This window comes from Heteronotia binoei, chromosome 14 (assembly GCF_032191835.1).
Source record: "Heteronotia binoei isolate CCM8104 ecotype False Entrance Well chromosome 14, APGP_CSIRO_Hbin_v1, whole genome shotgun sequence".
In the NCBI taxonomy this organism is placed as follows: Eukaryota; Metazoa; Chordata; class Lepidosauria; order Squamata; family Gekkonidae; genus Heteronotia; species Heteronotia binoei.
Window position 1 is genome coordinate 57,132,239 of NC_083236.1, and position 19,287 is coordinate 57,151,525.

Consider the following 19,287-nt stretch of genomic DNA (forward strand, 5'->3'; position numbering starts at 1 on the left):
CCCTCTCTGGAGGTTAAGCAAACCAAACGGGATGAACTCAGTAAAGTTACGAAGCGGTTTTTTTAAAGACTCCTTATTGAAGGGATAGCTCATACTACTATATAGCATATAATGTATATATCCAAAATTATAAATCAAAACTACAATAAAGTATTTGCCATTTTTCATCATGAAAGAGTCCGTGTAGAGTAAAGACTCCAAGGAGTGCAAAGTCCTAGTAGAACAAAGCAGAAGTCAAGTTTCACCTTTAAGACCAACCAAGTTTTATTGAGAGCGAAGCTTTCATGTGCTCTCTCTCTAAGCACACTTCATCAGACGAGGGCATAAGGTGTTGTAAAATAGCAAAATAGGTAAAGTCCTAGTAGGTGCGCTTTGACCTCTCCTGATGGATGATGTTATCTGCAATGTCAAAAGCTACTTTGCAGTACATCGAAGACTCTTTGTACTGAGCAACAACAGGATATTCTTGTAAATTTCACTGAAATTGAGTTTTTTGTAGAGCACGGGTCTCCCCTGCTTCCTATCTGGAGGTTGGCAACCCCACTGACACGTCCAGGTACAGGGTTTTCTTTTTCCCTGCCCAGGTCCTGACAGCAATGTTGAGGGAGGCTTTGAGTTGGGGTTGTCCAAATACAGAAAATGCTATTTATGCTGCTAAATAAAGACTTGCGCTAGCATGGCAGAGCTGTATTTCAACGGTTTCTGCAGATGAAATATGAGCAAAAGACTAGTTTCGCCCACATTTTGGCATCTTGTAGCTTCGTTACAGGGTGCTGATGCAATAGACCGTTTCTAAATGTTCTGTTATGATCCAGGGAGACCAGGAAATAGAAGTGAGGGAGGAGGTATGAGCAGAAGGGGCAGATAGGAACAAATAAAGTGCTGCTCTGCTGAGGCGATTATCAGGTTCAACCAAGGACTGTGTTCTCAGCAGAATCCATAGCATCCCAACACAACACTGAAAGCCAAACAGCCCCCCTAACCCTGATATTAGCCGTTCTGGTAGGGATCCTATTCTGTGTGTGTTTGTGTGTCCCTGTGCAGATGTGTCTTTTCACAGGCTGCATGGCAAACCAACTACATACACACCCTGGATTTCTTGCAAACCGAGTTCTCCATTTTACCCATCCACCCTCTTCATTTGTAATTGTTTAAGCCAGGATCAGTAAATTCAGAATACTTTATAATTCCCCACATCCCATATCCGCAGGCCTACAGTTCTCAGTTGTGAAGGGCAGAATATAAATATCCAATATATACCAGTTTGGTGTAGTGGTTAAGTGCACAGACTCTTTTCTGGGAGTACCACGTTTGATTCCTAGGCTTGCCAATCCCCAGGTCCCAGCGGGGGTTCTCCTGCTTTCCCAGGCTCTTTCCCGCCCCTAGTCAGCTGGCCGGTGGGGGGAAGCTCCACCCCCACAGCCACCATGTGACTTTCCACCTCCGGAGGCTTCAGTCTCCGATTGGAAAGGCTTCCTCTTGGGATGGTGTGTCTGTTACTTTGAGGAAGTTGGCAGCAACTCATGAGTAGAGATGCCGATCCCTTGCTTCAGAGTCGCCAGAAACGGGGGGGGGGGGGGGGGAGGGAAATGTCTTCATTATTCCCTATGTGGAGATCGATTCTCATAGGGTATAATGGGAAATTGATCTGGAGGTATTGGGGGCTCTGGGGGGCTGTTTGTTGAGGCAGAGGCACCAAATTTTCAGTATAGCATCTAGTGCCTCACCCCAAAATACCCCCCAAGTTTCAAAACGATTGGACCAGGGGGTCCAATTCTATGAGCCCCAAAAGAAGGTGCCCCTATCCTTCATTATTTCCTATGGAAGAAAAGCATTTGAAAAGGTGTGCTGTCCCTTTAAATGTGATGGCCAGAACTCCCTTGGAGTTCAATTATGCTTGTCACACCCTTGCTCCGCCCCAATGTCTCCTGGCTCCACCCCCAAAGTCCCCAGATATTTCTTAAATTGGACTTGGCAACCCTATAATGATTCCCCACTCCTCCACTTGCAGCTACTGGAATGGCCTGGGGTCAGCCCTGGCTCTCCAAGAGTTGTCCTTGAAAGGGCAGCTGCTGTGAGAGCCCTCTCAGCCCCATCTACCTCATAGGGTGTCTGTTGTGGGGGAGGAAGGCAAAGGAGATTGTGAGCCACTCTGAGACTCTCGGATTCAGAGTGAAGGGCGAGATATAAAACCAATATCCTCCCTTGAAATTTCATTCCTGCTTTACAAAATGGACACACAATTTTCTCTCTCCTACCTGAGACAGCCTATCCCCAAAAAACAAACAAAGGGAGGGGATGTTTGAGGGGGGAAAAGTTCTACTAACTTCTAGCACTCAGCTCATTAGAATTCTGGTCTTTATATCAAACCTGACAGTGGTCTCTCTTCATCATTTCTTTAATCAGTACTGTCATTTTTAATACGGCGAAGAACAAAAGCATAGGCCTTTCTCTCCCCCTCCCCCGCTTCCTTTCTGTCTCTCAATAACAGGGCTCAAGCTTTTAAAATGCGAAGCAATTTGCGACGCTGGGGGCAGGGAAGCTTCATTTTGCTCTTCTGCAGGGCTTTATTTGTAGGAAAAGCCCAGCAGGAACTCATTTGCATGTCAGGCCACTCCCCCCTGCCGTCACCATTGTTTTGCACAGGGCTTTTTGAGTAGAATGACTGGGGAAGGCAATGGCAAACCACCCCGTAAAAAAGTCTGCCGTGAAAACGTTGTGAAAGCAATGTCACCCCAGAGTCGGAGACGACTGGTGCTTGCACAGGGGACCTTTCCTTTCCTTTTGGGTAGAAAAAGCCCAGCGGGAAGTCATTTGTATATTAGGCCACACCCCCTGATGCCAAACCAGCTGGAATTGTGCATTCCTGCTAAAAAAAAGCCCTGCTTTTCTGTCAACACAAGAGCAAGAACCGTCTGATGAGATCGTCGGGGTCCATTCTGTAGCTGCAGAATGCCACATTTTGTGTGTGAATGTGTGTGTGTAAAGATATGTCAGATCGTTAATGCCTTAGCTGTAGAAATGCCGGGTAATCCAGTTCCTTGGATTTGCCAGAGTGCCTTAGTTTCAGGTGGAAACACTGGAGGGGAACTGGCCCCCATAAATCCTTTTTCCTCCCTTAACTCATCTTCTGGTCTCCCTTCCTCTGTGTGGCCCGAGATGGGTCAAAAGGTTTTGGCACAGAAGTAGAATTCTAGAAATAATCACCTTATAGACCCACTAAATCAATCATAATTAATGCACTCGCCCACTTCTGTCAGGGAACCGCTGCTAGGGGCAAAATAAAGAGGCTCCCCTAATACAATTTGAAAAGAGATCAAATCTGTCATTTCCTCTAATAATTGAGCCAAATGAGAAAAAAAGAAGAGGGGTCAGAGGTCAGCCGGTGACCTTATGTAAAACCCAATAATACATAATTCATTTTCATTTTATGGAATTTATAAGATGCTGTAAACTGTCAGGGACAGAAACCCATCTGCTTTTTTCTTTTGCTTCCAACAGCCGTCCTGAAAGCCTGTTCTCTGCTTGTGGTGGTGGTGGTGGGGGGAACGGCAGAAACTTTTTTCAAAAAAGAGGTACGTTTCTTCCAGAGAGATGCTTTCGTGGGGACTAGCATTTAATTCATTCTTCCAAGCGTGCGAAGTTAATCACCGCAGCTCTTTGGGAATGATATAAAACCTGTAATTTATTTATTGAGTGTTACAAATACAGTTAAAACATGTTTTCACGCAAAATGGATTTCCTTCTCTTCTTTAGCGTTGCCAGAAAAGATAATGGAGGATCGGGAGGTGGGGAAATCGCTTTATAAAAAATCTAGCAGGCAAATACATGTGAACGCGGAGGGGGAGGGGGGCAGGGAACCATGCCCCCTTATATTTGGACTGAGTGTCGTTTAATATTCAAACTTCGGAGCTGCGCTAGATTCTTACTCATGTTGGTTGAACTGAATACCAAATGAAATGTAATGGAGAAAGATAAGGACCCAGATCCTAGAACCGTGAACTTGGAATAGACTTCAGCAGGGCTTTTTTTGTAGCAGGAACTCCTTTGCATATTAGGCTACACCCCCCAATGTAGCCAATCCTCCATGAGCTTACGGGGCTTTTCTTACAGGGCCTACTGTAAGCTCTTGGAGGACTGGCTATATCAGGAGGGTGTAGCCTAATATGCAAAGGAGTTCCTGCTACCCAAAAAAAAGCCCTGGACTTCAGAGCTCTCCTCTGTAACAAATTTCACGGGATAGTCTCGGGTGGTCTTTTAAATCTTGGTTCTAAAATATGTCACCTTCCTTACAGTTTTCACTTGGACAAAAAAACAAGATAATAGAGTGGTTTATTTCTAACGCGTGAATTGCACGAATAAAGAACTGTCCATACGTCTTACCTTTCCTATCTGTTCTCCCAACTGGATTCTAAAACACTGGCAACCTCTGAATGCATTGTATCATTTTAAGTTTGACCTCTGACCTCAAGGTCATTGCCCCCACAAGAGGAATCCCCACAACTTATTGCTGTGTTCTGTAATTTGGGAATTGGCTAGCCTAGATCAAGTTGATCTCATAAATCACCAGGGGCAATATGAAGGAAACCCCAAAGGTTATCAGATGCCTACAGGTGATTAGGCAGTTAGATAGGCGCATAAGACCTTAAAAACAAACACACCCATCAAGGAAGGAAAGCAAAAGGCTCGCTGGTCTGATGAAGATGGAACAAAAGGAACAAAGCTCACTGGAACAACCTTTGGGTACCATTTCGCACAACCTGGCTACTTTGTTCTGTTCTGTAGGAAATAAAAAAAAGATTATCCTGTTCAAATGGGAGACACTAACGTCTTCCTGAATGCTATTTTTTTTAACTGTGTATTCACTTCATGGATTTGACAAAAATCTAATGCTACCGTTTACAAAATGAGCCAGACCATTGGCCCATCTAACTCAATACTGTGTCTTTTTATGGTTTGAAACTTTCTGGGGCAGAGAAATGCCCTTCTCAACACCTGAGATTAGGGTTGTTGTTGTTGTTTTTTAGCAGGAACGTGGTTCCAGCTGGCTTGGGGTCAGGAGGTGTGGCCTAATATTCAAATGAGTTCCTGCTGGGCTTTTCTACAAAAAAGCCCTGTGTGAAACAATAGCAAAATCAGGGAATGTGGCCTAAAATGAAAATGAGTTCCTGCTGGGCTTTTTCTATTAAACAAGCCCTGCCTGAGATAGCTGATTTTTGGTATGTGTGTGCGCGCGTACGTGTGCACACACACCCCCTGGAAGTCATGGTTGACTTCTGGCAACCCCTAGTGAAGCTTGGACATTCAGAGAGGTGGTTTGCTATTGCCTGCTCCTGCGTCCTAGCCCTGGTATTCCTTGGAGGTCTCCCATCTAAATACTTGCCAGAGTCAGCCCTACTTAGCATCTGAGATGTGACAAGGTCAGGCATGCCTGGGCTATCCAGGTCAGGGCCCCAACACCTGAGGTAGTTTAATCGGAGATGATGTGGACTGAACCTCTTTTTCTGTGTTCAAAGGCTGACCACTGACTCCCATCCCTTGAAATTAAGCTTGCTAGTTTTCCAGGGGCTTCGAGGCTCTTCTTTTCTTTGTTTGAGAGAGATGAGATCAAATTTCACAGCCTTGCTGATTTGATTTGTGGGAGGGGGCATGACTCAGCAGTACAGGATATGCTTTGATTACAAAAGGTTCCAAGTTCAGTTCCTGGCAATTTCGTTTAAATGGCTCAGGTAATAAGTGACACAGACTTGTCATTTGCCTGCCCAAGGTGGACAAACTCCACTCTCAGAAGTTCTGAGAGTCAGAACCAATCTCCTGCTCCAAGACACGGAGGAACTGGAGAAAAAATGGCCAGAAAACAGCTTCCATAGTGATACTTTAGGAATTTCCCAGTGTCTCTATGGTCTCTACCATTTATGTTAAGGAAGATTCCTAGAGTGTCACCCAGAAGGACCATCACATCCTATTACCTGAAATGGCTCCATGTCAATATTGGGGATATTAGCTATGAGATCAGGAGTGGGGGGGTGCGGAACCAGAAGGGGGTCACATCTTTGTTTACGAAGGTCAGGTTTACCAAGAAGATTCCAGATTTGAAATAGGTTTAGAGTTTTTTACTGAAAAATATGTTGGTTTACAATCACACTTAAGTCATTAAAATATACACACAGTCAAGAACTAAGAAAATAAGGAATGAAAAATAGAGACCTTTACAGTTATTTAGGGGGTGATATTACCTTTCCAGATGTGGAGATGTCCCTGTAGAAGAAAATGACAAGAGGGACATGCATGAACAGGGTGTCACGTCTAGGAAGCCCATAACTAGTGTCATGGGGGTGTACTTTTGGGTAGGTGGCTTGAGAGGGCACACGGGGTATGGTTTGCTCTCAGGTATTATACTATTTTGAGGGGATGCTCTCGGCGGGGAGGGTGGGATACAAATCTAATAAGCTAACTAACTAACTAACTAACTCACTCACTCACTCACTAACTAACTCACTAACTCACTCACTCTTGGAATGTAATGGCTGAAGACAATGGTGGATGGGTTTTCCAGGGCTGACTGAATAGGTTCCCATGTTGACACGAAAGGTGTGAAAGGTTACTGATGTCTGTCAGGAAGGGTTGTGATGGTTTGCTGTTTGGAATAATTTATTTTGGTACTCTGAGAGTAGGAGACAGGAAGGATGGGTTGGTGATCACAGGATGCAGGACTGGCCCGATAGCTTTGCTGCCTGCTGCCCCCCTGCGCCGCAACCCTCCACCCCCCTCCGCGGCACTTCCCCCTCCCTCCCTCCCAGTTTTAATGCCCGGGTGAAGTGCAGTGAAGCGCCGTGCTCCTGGGGTTCTTTCAAGGCCACCCCCCTGCCGATCAGCTGATCGATGGGTAAAGCAGCGTGGGGGCCAGCATCTCCTATGCTAGCCTTCTGTGTGCTCACCAGGATCCGTGCTGGGGCAGTGGCGGCGGGAAGGACAAGGAGCTGCTGAAAAAGCAGCCACTGCCGCTGCCTCCTCCCCACTTCCTTCCCACGCGATCTGGGGAGGAAGTGGGGCAGAGGAAGCGGCTGCTTTTTCAGCCGTTCCTTGTCCATCCGCCGCCGCTGCCTCAGCACTGATCCTGGTGAGCATGCGGAAGGCCGGCATAGGAGATGCCAGCCTCCGCACTGCTTTACCCGCCAATCAGCTGATCGGTGGGAGGCTGCAATGAAAGAGTTCCAGGAGCACGGCGCTTCACCGCACTTTACCCGGACATTAAAACTGGGAGGGAGGGAGGGGGAGGCAAATAGGAATTTGCCTAGGGGGCAAGGGCCGATTTCTGCACCCCCGCCCTGCCAGTGCCCTAGGCAAATGCCTAGCTTGCCTAGTGGGTGAGCTGGCCCTTACAGGATGTATACATTAACATAGGTATCACACAAAAAAGAATCAGGAGAGGGTCTTGGAGACAGGAGACAATCAACCACATGTTGCTAGTTAGCTGTGAGAATACAAATACTTCACCTGATGGGCCCTTTTATTACCACTCCTTCCTGGGTCAAGTGTGTGTCTGGGGGGGTGGGGTGACAGGAAACAGGCCTCGAGGATACCTTTAGTAATTTTAGCGAGAAATCCTTTGAATCGTTCTCCATAGGGAATAATGGAGTGCCCAGCAGACATCCCCCCACACACACACACACTTTCTGATGACGCTGAAGCGGGGGGAGGGCCTCCAAACGGGGGGATCCCCCGCCCCCATCTGGAGATTGGCAAGCCTACTGAAACCTCTAAATTATACTGTGCTCTTTCTTTCTTACCCCACCCCCCCAAACCCTTGCTTCTGGGCTCCATTGTTCAGATCCCCTCTGGGAATTTTGCTGAACTCTTAAGATTTGACAAACTTTCTAAATATTCCCCCCCCCCCCCGCAAAAAACTGGGACGATAACCAAAACATATGAAGCAGACAGATGGAAATCTTCCTTATGCCACTGCGGCCATGTAAGAGAAAGTAATTTTTAAACGTATGATGGGAGTAAGGCTTTATTATGACAATTATAATTCAGCCGTAGAACAGGGTCACCCGTCAACAGTGTAGGAGTCCCTGCATATTTGGATAACTCTTGAGGAATGCGGAAAAATATATATATAATCCTATAATGAATGATCAAGAAAAGGAAACAAAATTAAAATGGCCCCAAAAGGACAAAAATACGCTCCAGAAGCAATGGAATAGCTACTGAAACGTCACTTAAAGGGAAGAGATTAGTTTGTTCAGACTTCTGACATGGAATTCTAGAGCATGGATTTAGGGAGGGGATTCCAAGCCCCTCCCCCAGTAATTCTCCACAGGTTCAGCTTGTCCCAACCACATTTTCATCCCAAAGTATGCATTTTAAAAAAATAGCCTTAATCTCTACTTCTATATACTGTACCTGAGACAGCCTACTGTGCAGTTGAAGACTGGCTCTATGCGCGCAGACACATTTCCTCTGCAGCACTGAAGCCAAGAGCACCAAATAAATAATAATTATGATTTATTTAAGCCCTGATCCTGTTTCAAGAAATAAAATCAATTAGAGCAAAGAATTTATAGTTCTATATGCTTCAGAGAAGGACGTTGTTATGACTGCCATAAATAAAGTATATGGTTAAGTATAAGTTCAAAAAACTATCACGATTTAACCGTTTCCTCACAGCTTCATTCGGGTGTTGTGATGGTTTCGCCCTCAAAAAAAAAAAAAAAAAAAGAAGGCAAAAGATGAGCCAACTTAGACATATGAATTGGTCTGTTGATTCCATCTTGTTTGCTGTTTTGTTTTTTGTTTTTTGCCATCAAGTTACAGCTGACTTGTGGTGACCCTATAGGGCTTTCAAGGCAAGAGACGGTCAGAAGGGGTTTGGGGAGGGATGGTGGCTCAGTGGTAGAGCATCTGCTTGGTAAGCAGAAGGTCCCAGGTTCAATCCTCGGCATCTCCAACTAAAAAAGGGTCCGGGCAAATCGGTGGGAAAAACCTCAGCTTGAGACCGTGGAGAGCCGCTGCCAGTCTGAGTAGACAATACTGACTTTATCAAAGGTTTCAGGTTTTCACGGCTGGTAACATCATTAGGGTTTGTAGAATCTTTCGGGCTCAAGTGCCGTGTTCTACTGGAGAAAGTTTTCCTTCCAGACGTTTCGTTCTCAGCTGCGGAGAACATTGAGTGCACAGCAGCCAAGAAGGTCAGAGCGCCTGCTCCGGCTGCAACGCCACTGAGGATATTCTCCGCAGCTGAGAACGAAACGTCTGGAAGGAAAACTTTCTCCAGTAGAACACGGCACTTGAGCCCGAAAGATTCTACAAACCCTAATACTGACTTTGATGGACCGAGGGTCTGCTTCAGAATAAGGCATATGTTCATATGTACATGAGTTTGACACCGGTATTTCTTGGAGGTCTCCCATCCAAAAACTAGCCAGGGTTGACCCTAATTAGCTTCTGAGATCTGACAAGATGAGGGTAGCCTGGGTTCTCCAGGTTGGGGGTCCGGTTTTTTTTTTTTACAATACTGGAAATATTATGGTCACGAGCAGTGTTCCCTCTCAGCTGAGTTAGTGCGAGACAGCTCACGGTTTCTTAGCCTCCAGCTCACACATTTTTGGCTCAGGAAAAATGGCCCCAGAGCAAACTCATTTATGCAGCAGCTCACAACTTTAATGCCAGCAGCTCACAAAATATATATTTTTGCTCACACAAGACTTCGCAGCTTAGACAGAGCATTGGTCATGACCAGGGCTCATTTTGTAGCAGGACCTCCTTTGCATATTAGGTCACACCCCCTGATGTAGCCAATCCTCCAAGAGCTTACAATAGGCCCTGTAATAACAGTCCTGTTAGCCCTTTCTGCTCACCAAATGACACATTCCACTCTGTCAGCGAAAGTCTTGCTTCCCAGTCATAGAGAAGGGGAAATGCCATTCCCTCACCATCCTTCACTTCCTACCCTTTGGCTCCACATTCCCTCCAGCCCACCGGCTCCTCCTCCAAAGCCCTGCTCTCTTCCCACCAATACCACTCCCTTCTCTGGCCCTTATTTTAGATTGCTACAGCCTCCAGGGACCAAGTATGACACCTGCACTCATAACATTAAGAACATAAGAGAAGCAATGTTGGATCAGGCCAAGGGCCCATCCAGTCCAACACTCTGTATCACACAGTGGCCAAAAAACCGGGTGCCATCAGGAGGTCCACCAGTGGGGACACTAGAAGCCCTCCCACTTTGCCCCCCCTAAGCACCATGAATACAGAGCATCACCGCCCCAGACAGAGAGTTCCAACACTAAGGGTGAGTTACAAGTTTTGTTGGTTTTGTGTTTGATTCTATAAAACTGGATGTTGCTGCTGGATTTTGAAGTACCGTGCACAAGAGCTGAGTCTGGTGTGCATTTGTGGATCTGCACAGTGCTTACCTTCAGCTGTTAGATACAAGGATGAGAACCCCACCCCTTCATTTGCATAGCCCCACCCTAGTCTAATGCTGCAAGAACTGGATGCAGCCCCGGAATGTGGCTTGATAAGGATTGTAAGAGGTTGATAGAAAAAGAAAGGGAGAAAATCCTACGCAGCAACTTCCAAACTGTTGTCCAAATATATAATTTCCTGTCCCTACTCACTCCTCCCGGTTATAGGGTTGCCCAGGGCTTATTTTGCAGCAGGAACTCATTTGCATATTAGTTCCTGCTGCAAATTTCTCCAATGACAGAATACTACTACTCAGATAAAAGGTTTGCTCAATTTGCTAATTTTACTATTCTGTCATTGGATCTTATATTTGTACCATTTTACATTCCAAACCACTGCCTACCAGATAATTTTACTATTCAGTTTTTGGATCTTAAATCTGTACCATCTTGCATTCTGAGCCATTGCCTACCACTTATGCATGGCTCTGCTCACTGCGCCGGATTCCATGTCTGATGAAGTGTGCTTAGAGCACACGAAAGCTTACGTTCTGAATAAAACTAAGTTGGTCTTAAAAGTGCTATCGACTCCTCTTTTGTTATACAAAAAAGTGATATTGTAACAAAAAGGGGGGGGGAACCGTATAAAAGTAACAACAAGTCTTGGCTTGCTACTCTATATTTTGATGCAAACAATTTATTGGAAATATTATCGATAGAAAAACACGACACACTAGATGCCAGATTTTAACCCCAGGGGCAAAATTACAATAGAAGGTTGATGTTACAGCAGCAGCAGCAGCAATGGATGGCCTAGGTAACTATCCATTTCATTCGCCTTCTTCAGGCTGCAGTACACTAAGTAAAGCCTTGAATTCAGTAATGGGATATCCAGTATTTTCTTCAAATTTATATTTAGACACTCTCCAGCTTTTACAATTGTTGTATAGACGGTTGCAGTTGGAGCCTCACAGATCAACAATCTTCCATTAGGGGGTCAGATTCAAAATGTCTCACCTTCCCATGTTCCTTTTTGCCTCTGGCCAGCTGGCTGGTGGGGAAAACTGAGTTTTGCCCTCAGACCAGAGCATCTTCAGAAGACATCCCAGATGGGATGACGTCGCTTCTGTGTAACAACATCCTGCTGGGGACGTCATGAGATGTCCCCACCCCCTACAGGAACACCACCCAAATGCCCTGCTTCTGTGTAACAACATCCTGAGAAGGTAGGACTTGGCAACCCTAGGAAATTCCTAGGAAATTCCCAGTCCAGAGATGGCAACCATAGTCCACCTCAGGGCTTTTTAAAATAGCGGACTCTTTTGCATATTAGGCCACACACCCCTGATGTAGCCAATCCTCCTGGAGCTTACAGCAGACCCTGTACTAAGAGCCCTGTAAGCTCTTGGAGGATTGGCTACATCAGAGTGTGTGTGGCCTAATATGCAAAGGAGGTCCTGCTACAAAAAAACCCCTGGTTCACCTGCCTGCATCCTCCTCCCCTACTGCCTAGCCACCTGTCCTTCCCCCACCCACCTGCTCATTTTCCAGTCCTCACTAGGGTTGCCAAGTCCAGTTCAAGAAATATCTGGGGACTTTGGGGGCGGAGCCAGGAGACATTGGGGGGTGGAGCCAGGAGCAAGGGTGTGACAAGCAGAATGAACTCCAAGGGAGTTCCGGCCATCACATTTAAAAGGACCACACACCTTTTAAAAGGCCTTCCTTCCATAGGAAATAATGAAGGATAGGGGTGCCTTCTTGGGGGGCCTCATAGAATTGGACCCCCTGGTCCAATCTTTTTGAAACTTGGGAGGTTTTTTTGTGGGGAGAGGCACTGGATGCTATACTGAAAATATGGTGCCTCTACCTCCAAAAACACCCCCCCCCCGAGCCCCAGATACCCACAGATCAATTTTCCATTACTTCCTATGGGAATCGGTCACCATAGGGAATAATAGAGTTCCCAGGAGACATTTCCCTCCCCCCGCCCACTTTCCGATGACCCTGAAGCGGAGGGAGGGCCTCCAAACCGGGGGATCCCCTGCCCCCACCCACCTGGGGATTGGCAACCCTAGTCCTCACTCTTCCTGTATGATGTTGGGCAGAGCTATTTTTGCAGAAGAAGCCCAGCAGGAGTTCATTTGCATATTAGGCCACACACCCCTGATGTCACCATTATTTCCCACAGGGCTTTTTTTGTAGAAAAAAGCCCAGCAGGAACTCATTTGCATAGTAGGGCATCCCCTCCCCCCAACACCAAGCCAGCCGGAACTATGTTCCTGTGAGTTCCAGTGTCAAAAAAGCTCTGATGTTGGGCATTGGGTGCAGCTAGGAGTGCGGGTGGCGGGAGGGCTCACAGCAAGTAAATGGGCAGCAGGGGAGAGAAGCGGGTGGAGGGGGATGGCAGTGGGCCTCAGCAGAAGACCTCTGTCTTGGCCAGCTGCCCCATCTCAGGGTACGTAGACACCTGTCCTGCCTATCTGGGCCTTCAGACTGCCGTCGAGCATGTCAAAAGGCTTCCACAGGCTCATAATGCCTTTTGGATGTATTTCGCCATCCTGGCCAGATGTTAATTAAATCTTTTGATACACAATCAAGGAATTGAGCAGCTCAATCAGAATCTATACCGTAGCTGTCAATGGCCTGACCGCAAGCCCTTAAAATTATGTATCCTTGATTATATAAATATTTAACCCCATGTACAGAGGCCTCGTTTCATTATCCCCAACAAGAGCCCGAATAAAATAAAAGGGGTGGAGGGGGAGAGAGTTTAATTCAAAGACCGTTGATGGCTGGGTACTTTCCCCTCCTCCCTTCTGTTGCTAATCATGAGTTTAATTTTTAATGGAAAAGCATTGCTGGCACAATTAACACTCAATTTACATGTGCATCCAAAGACCCAATTAATTAAATTTTATTGATGCCCTCATTGCTCTTTAAAATGTTTTCCAAATGGCTCCAAACTGATTTGAAATTGTTATTAGCAGGAGCCGGTGTGTACTTTTCCTGGAGTAACATCTACTGTATTGGAGCTTATACATCCCAGACCACTGGGATTCTGTTGATTGTTGCCCTAAGTTGGCGGTGTCAAACTTATTTGTTACGAGGGCCAGAGCTGACATAAATGAGACTTTGTTGGGCTGGGCCGTGTGTGTCATAAAATGTAATGTCAGGTAGAAGAGATATAAACTTTAAAAAGGACACAGACAAAGACAAAGATTTTTTAAACGAAACTTAAAATAATACATGCTTAAAATATTAGCACACTTGCAATATTTTGTTTAGTTCACAGTCTCTGATAACTGACACCTCGCGGTCCTGATAAGAGCCCTCTGGGCGCTGATACGGTCCTTGGACCACATGTTTGACACCCCTGCCTGTTCTTCAAGATGAAAATCTGTCCCTAACTAGACCCAGCAGAAAATGCCAGAATTAAGACTATGTATGTACATACTGTCAAGTTGTAAATGTCTTATTGAAACCCAGTAAGGAGCCTTCAAATATGGTTACCGACCTCCAGGTGGTGGCTGGAGATCTCCTAGGATTACAACTGTGTGCACCTTTGGAATTCTGAGCCAAGGTGGTGGAGGCAGCTACAAAATGGCTGCCTCAGGAGGCGGAGTCCACCAACCAATGTCAGGGAGCGAGTGGATGCATGACTCTAGGAGTCACTCTTCAGCATTTGAAGCAGAAGCTCTCTTGAACAGATACCTTCTAAATGAGCATACTATTTTAAAATACTATATTGTGCGCTCGCGACATAACTTTTCAAAACAAGAGCCCTGTTAGGCTTAAGCCCAATCGGACTCCATGATGCCCTTGGGCATCATATGAGAGACCCCTGATCAGAGGACTAGAAGTCTAATTCAGACAGTCGGTTTGCTCAAACCCTGGCTTTTCATGTCTGAACAAGACCTTCCCTTGCAAGTTCACAAAACAGGGATATGTGAAATCCAAGGTTTCCCTTGGGTTGGACTAGATGACCCTGGGGGTCCCTTTCAACTCTATTATTCTATGATTCAATGACACAGCCTTCTTTGTGTCACAGCCTGCGGACTCTTATCTGGGAGAACGGGGTTTGATTCCCCACTCCTCCACTTGCAGCTGTTGGAATGGCCTTGGGTTAGCCATAGCTCTGGCAGAGGTTGTCCTTGAAAGGGCAGCTGCTGTGAGAGCCCTCACAGCCCCACGCACCTCACAGGGTGTCTGTTGTGGGGGGAGAAGATATGGGAGATTGTAAGCCGCTTTGAGTCTCTGATTCAGAGAGAAGGGCGGGGTATAAATCTGCACTCTTCTTCTTCTTCCTCCTCCTCCTTCTTGTACATCCACTATTTGATACTGTTCCATCACTGTTTCCTGAACCTTCTTAAATCCACGAAAACCTGGACTTGGAGGAACAAGATGGGTCTCTGGGAAGTGCCTCGACAGCTTGGGTGCTCCCCCCACCCCCACAAATAACATTTGACGCAGCCAAGTTCGATAGGAATTAAACTGTTACTGCTTCTGCAGTTTATTGTTTACAAATTTGCCTTTAAATAGAGATTTATTGGACGTTTCTGTGCCATGCTGACAGAGCGATATTAATGTTCTCACAAGGGTGTATGAGTTGAAGCAATCTCTCGGCAGGGCTGAGAGAATATCTGTAACTGTCACTCGGGAGAACTTCCTGTCTTCCCTCGCGCCCCCCCCCTTCCCTTGGAATTGATCTCCTTTTCATCATATTGCTTATCCAACAATGATAGTCAGACACAAGAGGGGACTCAGCTGGCTTGTGGTATCTCATTTTACTCAAGGGGTAAACGGTGTCAGTGACCTGAAGGAAGATGGATGCGCTTCAAGGCAGTGTCCTCCAGGAACGGTCCAGGATCCTTCATCATCATCATCCTAAACAACAACATCATCATCATCATCGGGGGTCATTTTGTAGAAAAATAGGTGGCGGGGCTGATTAGCATAACTCATTAGCATATGTCCCCCCCTCCACCAGCCAAAAGCAACCCAATGCAAGAAAGGAGAGCCCCGGGCAAGCGAGGCCTGCTTGGGCTGGCTAGAGATCCAGCCAACCCAAGCAGGCCTCGCTCACCTGGGGCTCTCCTGGGCCACCCCCTTCCAGTCCAAAGGCCAGCAAGCCACCCGCCACCCAAAATCACATAAGAAGTGGAGAAAGGGTGGTGTGGGCTTCTCCAGTGGTTAATGAGGGCTGCTGGGGGTGTAGCAAAGCTCCTGGTGGCTGGCTGGCTGCCTGCTCTCCTAATCCAGGGACTGCTATGCAGCTGCACCTACTATTCAATGGACAAGGTAGGTGGGGAGGAAGAGAGGGAACACTCAGAAAGGTTCAGGAGCTGTGTTCCTGAGAGCTCCTGCTGAATCTGAAGCGTGATCATCAACATTTGAAATTCGGCATTAATTTATGTAGCACTATTGTGATTGTATTTTAATGATTTTAGCAGTTTCTAGGGCTAAAGTGTATTGCAGTGTTTAAACGATATGACTGTTAGCTGCCCTGAGTCAGCTTGCAGAGAGGGCAGGATATAAAGTTAATAAATAAAATAGACCTTCTAATTTCATTGCATTTATTTAATTTCTACTCCGCCCTATCCCGGGAGTGAGAAATGGAGATGGCAGAACAGTTCATAACAACAATCGTAACAGAAATCCATGCCTCATGTAAGACAGAAAAGAAGTGCTCCCCCCCCCTCCCCCAAAGACTCCAGTACCCAGATAATATCCAAGAATGTGAACCAGGAAAGGGAACAAGAGATGGGGAGGCCAGAATGATTGAACATCTGCTGCCTACTCCAAAAGCATCATCATCATCATCATCATCATCATCAAAATTCTTGAGGGTTTTTAGCTTGGATAAACGTCAACTGAGAGGTTTACAAGATTATGCACGGGACAGAGAAGGTAGAGAAAGAACTACTTTTCTCCCTTTCTCACAATACAAGAACTCGTGGGTGCAAATGAAATTGCTGAGCAGTCGGGTTAGAACGGATAGAAGGAAGTACTTCTTTACCCAAAGTGTAATTAACACATGGTATTCACTGCCACAGGAAGTGGTGGCGGCTACAGGCATAGACAGCTTCAAGAGGGGATTGGATAAATATATGGAGCAGAGGTCCATTAGTGGCTATTACCTACAGCATATTGTTGGAGCTCTCTGTCTGGGGCAGTGATGCTGTGTATTCTTGGTGCTTGGGAGGGACAACAGTGTGCGGACTTCTAGTGTCCTGGCCCCAATGATGGACCTCCTGATGGCACCTGGGTTTTTTGGCCACTGTGTGACAGTGTTGGACTGGATGGGCCATTGGCCTGATCCAACATGGCTTCTCTTATGTTCTTATGTCTGGGGCAGTGATGCTTTGTATTCTTGGTGCTTGTGGGGGGGGGGGGAAGCAGCAGTGGGAGGGCTTCTGGTGTCCTGGCCCCACTGATGGACCTCCTGATGGCACCTGGGTTTTTTGGCCACTGTATGACAGTGTTGGACTGGATGGGCCATTGGCCTGATCCAACAAGGCTTCACTTATGTTCTTATCATCATCCTCATCCTCATCATCCTCATCATCCTCATCCTCATCATCATCACATAAACATCCTTGTGTGTGTGTGTGTGTGTGACCTATTTTGGATGCTGACACAGGAGTCTCACTTAGAGATTGGGCTCCTGAGAACCTCAGGGCACCCCCTACAAGACGTAACCCAAACATTCATACATGACTTCCTTGTTTCCCTTGGCACAAGAAGCAGATGTACCTCGATTAAGACTGCAGGTTTATCAATGTCAGGACTGTCTGTTCTGATGGGTAACAGTTCTATAGGGCAAGGTTCCCCAACATGGTGCCTATGGGGGGACACAATGCTTGCCAGTATTTGCTATGGTGCCTGCTGAGCTTCTCTGAAGGTGAATGGGGTCCCTGTAAATGGAGCTTTGCCTTTGGTTGCCCCCATTCAAATGAAAGGCTTTGCCACTGGAGGACTGGCAACAACAACAACAATATATTGGATTATATAGAATCACAGCGATGGAAGGGACCTCTAGGGTCATCTAGTCAACCCCCTGCACAATGCAGGAAATCACAAATCCCCCTAAATTCACAGGATCTTCATTTCTGTCAGATGGCCATCTAGTCTCTGTTTAAAAACCTTTAAGGAAGGAGAGCCCACCACCTCCCGAGGAAGCCTGTTCCACTGAGGACCGCTCCAGCGGTCAGGAAGTTCTTCCTAATGTTGAGCTGGAAACTCTTCTGATTTAATTTCAACCCATTGATTCTGGTCCTACCTTCACCTTCACATAATAAGAAATGGGCCACAGAAAACAATTCCACACCATCCTCTATATGGCAGCCCTTCAAGTACTCGGTGATCATATCACCTCTCAGCCACCTCCTCTCCAGGCTAAACATGCCCAGCTCCTTCGACCTTTCTTCATAGGACTTGGTCTCCAGACCCCTCACCATCTTCAACACCCTCCTCTGGACATGTTCCAGCTTGTCTATATCCTTCTTAAAATGTGCCCAAAATTGAACACAATATACTCTGAATCTCAGAGTCTCACAGTAGTCACAATCTCCTTTACCTTCCCCCCCACCCCCAACAGGCACCCCGTGAGATAGGTGGGGATGAGAGAGCTCTTTCAACAGCTGCCCTTTCCAGGATAACTCCTACGAGAGCTATGGCTGACCCAAGGCCATATGGCTGCAAGTGGAGGAGTGGAGAATCAAACACATGGGTTTTCCTTAGTCAGTGTGTGGTTCTCCTTCAGATTTTCCTTCTCCCCAGGAGTTGTGAGGGGTGAAATATTCATTCAAAACCTTTTGTGACAGCCATTTGGGTTTTGCTCCACCTTCTGTGGTAGCCGTTTTGGGTGGTTATCATCCCCTCTCAAAAGTCCACATTTGCCCATAGGCTCAAAAAAGTTGAAGACCTTTGCTCTAGAGTCTCAGACAGAGGACTTTCTTATCACCTACTACCTGATTCTTTTCTTTTTTTCCCACTTGGTGATGCCAGGGATTGAACCTGGGACCTTCTGCATGCAAAGCAGATGCTCTACCACTGAGCCACCACTCCTCTCAGGCCTCTCTCACTACTGCTTCTTCGCCTGTAAAACCCCGAGGCAAATTGAGGCTGTATGTGCCTGGAACTTGCATTTTATAGGCAAAATGAGATTCACAGTCTTCATCTTCTCTATTTAAGATCCCAACATGTTGCTTATTTAATGATTTTGGCTGACAGCAGTCTCTGCAAGCCAACTAGATTAAAGTTCATCATCATCATCTCATCCTAATGAGATGAATGCTGCAGGGTGGTTTTGTTTGTTTGTCTTGTTTTTGCTTCTTGGTAATTCTTTAAATTTTTTCAGACGCAGGTAGATAGAGACCATCTCCTTCCAGGTGTCCCTAAGAACCAACTATTGTCATCAGTACCTATCTGGTAGATGTCTTATCACCAGGGGTGGAATTCTAGCAGGAGTTCCTTTGCATATTAGGCCACACACCCCTGATGTAGCCAATCCTCCAAGAGCTTACAGGGCTCTTATTACAGGGCCTTCTGTAAGCTTTTGGAGGATTGGCTACATCAGGGATGTATGGCCCAGGGGTGGAATTCTAGCAGGAGCTCCTTTGCATATTAGGCCACACACCCCTGGTGAAGCCAATCCTCCAAGACCTCTTTTTTGTAAGCTCCAGGAGGATTGGCCAGGGGTGTGTGGCCTAATATGCAAAGGAGCTCCTGCTAGAATTCCACCTCTGCCTACTACCAGGGCTTTTTTTTTTGAGCAGGAACGCCCAGGAACGTCGTTCCAGTTGTCTTGGTGTCAGGGTGTATGTAGCCTAGTATGCAAATGAGCTCCTACTGGATTTTTTCTACAAAAAAAAACCCT

The 19,287-nt window shown here is 46.4% G+C and overlaps 1 non-coding gene across 1 annotated transcript; it reads right to left on the reverse strand.

The window, feature by feature from the left end:
- Positions 1–18,404: 18,404 nt before the first annotated feature.
- TRNAA-UGC (transfer RNA alanine (anticodon UGC)) lies at positions 18,405–18,473 on the reverse strand. The gene has a single exon. It is a non-coding gene; the product is annotated as a tRNA-Ala (tRNA).
- Positions 18,474–19,287: the final 814 nt, after the last annotated feature.